The sequence below is a fragment of the Vigna unguiculata genome, unplaced genomic scaffold (assembly GCF_037176805.1).
Source record: "Vigna unguiculata cultivar grain cowpea cultivar isolate G323 ecotype 2 unplaced genomic scaffold, ASM3717680v1 ptg000290l, whole genome shotgun sequence".
NCBI classification, from domain to species: Eukaryota; Viridiplantae; Streptophyta; class Magnoliopsida; order Fabales; family Fabaceae; genus Vigna; species Vigna unguiculata.
This window is the reverse complement of record NW_028196925.1, coordinates 30,001-32,500: the sequence shown is the minus strand read 5'-3', so window position 1 is coordinate 32,500 and position 2,500 is coordinate 30,001.

The following is a 2,500-nucleotide window of genomic DNA, read 5'->3' as shown; positions in this document are numbered from 1 at the left end:
GTCATCCCCCCAAGTTGCCTTGTTCGCAGTTCGGTCTAGTTCACTCTTTTCCAGCATCATCCCCCCAAGTTGCCTTGTTCGCAGTTTGGCCTAGTTCACTCTTTTCCAGTGTCATCCCCCCAAGTTGCCTTGTTCGCAGTTTGGCCTAGTTCACTCTTTTCCAGTGTCATCCCCCCAAGTTGTCGTTGCCAACAACCCAAGAGTCCATAGTATTCGGAGTTCTAGCGGGGCCTCCCCTTGCTTCCAACAACCCAAGAGTCCATAGTATTCGGAGTTCTAGCGGGGCCTCCCCTTGCTTCCAACAACCCAAGAGTCCGTAGTATTCGGAGTTCTAGCGGGACCTCCCCTTGCTTCCAACAACCCAAGAGTCCATAGTATTCGGAGTTCTAGCGGGGCCTCCCCTTGCTTCCAACAACCCAAGAGTCCGTAGTATTCGGAGTTCTAGCGGGGCCTCCCGTTGCTTCCAACAACCCAAGAGTCCATAGTATTCGGAGTTCTCGCGTGGCCTCCCATTGATTCAAACAACCCAAAAGTCCATCTTCTTCGCAGTTCAACATCGCCTCCCTCGTTTCCAACAGGCCCAAAGGTCGTCTTCTTCGCAGATCCACGAAGAGCTCATCACGATTTGCCACATTCCATTTCCCACGGGTTGTCAACAACACTTTCTCACACTTCCCGCAATCGAGTACGTGCATGACATGCCAAAGCACATCTTATTTGCCTTCCATCGCACTCAAGACGACGGGTTGTGGAAGAACGATATTGTTCACAACAAGTTCAAGGACAACGTCTCAATCAAGGGACACAACCGAATTATGTTGACTGGGTCGCTAAAGTAAACCCGAGTTCATATAATGCACCGCATCCAAAAGAACTAGCCACAACACGTGCATCACTGAGATGTTTCACTAGATGGAACACGTGCGTGACATTAGGATCCTCCAACACCTCTTCGTGATGGAAAGATAGAATTCGAAGCAACCACAGAAGTACCGTCTAGTGGGTAGGCAACACAGGGACTGATCAACCAATATCACCCAAGGCAACGGGTGAAAATGGAAGAGATGCATGCTTGACCGTTCGATACGCAAGGCATGGAGCCAGCCAGCAAGTGCATCTCGATTACAACTCACACACCCTCACGTTCGCAAGACACCACACCACAAGACGGTCCACCCCCCACCTACCATGGGCAAGCAAGCAAATGGAAACATCAAGTGACGCAGGGTCAAGCATCGCTAGGCATGAAAATAACTTTCCACAATATCCGAGGGACTAGCTGCCGAGCTAACCAACGATCAGTGACGACCGTGTGTTGGTATTAATAAAGCTCAACAACTATGAAGAGGCTAGTTGTGCCATGATAAACATGCTAACGCACGCACCACGTGAGGGGGGAGGCCTCATCAAGCTCCCTTTAAAACCTGCCAGTGTGGAGCTGGCCGGCTCAAGGAGCACTCCCCCCCTATAAGAGGTTAATATGCAAAAGGCAAAATTGTACAAGTAGATACACTTTTTTTGAGCAGACATAAGTCCATATCTCGGGCTATACTTCGAATTTTGATGCGATTTTTTGCAGTAATTCGTAGAATAATGGTATCTCCTTGCTCACCAAATTTCATAATTTTTCTCGAAGGGGAACTATTTTTTTTATTTTTTTTACTTACCGGGTATGTGTAAAATCGGGAAAAATAGAAAAGCACATGTAGACTTCGAATTTCGACCTCATTTTTTCCAGTCCACCACTAAACAATATCAGGAACCTCCCCACAAAATTTCATTCAGTTTGGCCAAGGTCTTAAATTTGACAAATTTTGGCACCAACCTATCTAGTCGCGGTGCACCGACCAACTTGGCCAAGTGCAAAATGCATCCAATTCAAAACTTTTGTGCACCAACACTTTTACAGTACTCATTTGGGGGCATTTGGAGGCCTTTCCAACCCTCACATCTCAAAAACCACGAATTTCATTTTTTCACAAATCTCCCCACCAAGCCATCTAGCTATGCCGTGGTGCACCGCCAACCTTGGCCATGTGCAAAACCCTCCGAACTCAAAACTTTCGTGCACCAAGAATTTCATGGTATTCATTTGGGGGCATTTGGAGGCCATTCCAACCCTCACATCTCAAAAACCACGAATTTCATTTTTTCACAAAACTCCCCACCAAGCCATTTAGCTATGCCGCGGTGCACCGCCAACCTTGGCCATGTGCAAAACCCTCCGAACTCAAAACTTTCGTGCACCAAGAATTTCATGGTATTCATTTGGGGACATTTGGAGGCCATTCCAACCCTCACATCTCAAAAACCACGAATTTCATTTTTTCACAAAACTCCACACAAGCCATCTAGCTATGCCGCGGTGCACCGACCAACTTGGCCATGTGCAAAACCCTCCGAACTCAAAACTTTCGTGCACCAAGAATTTCATGGTATTCATTTGGGGACATTTGGAGGCCATTCCAACCCTCACATCTCAAAAACCACGAATTTCATT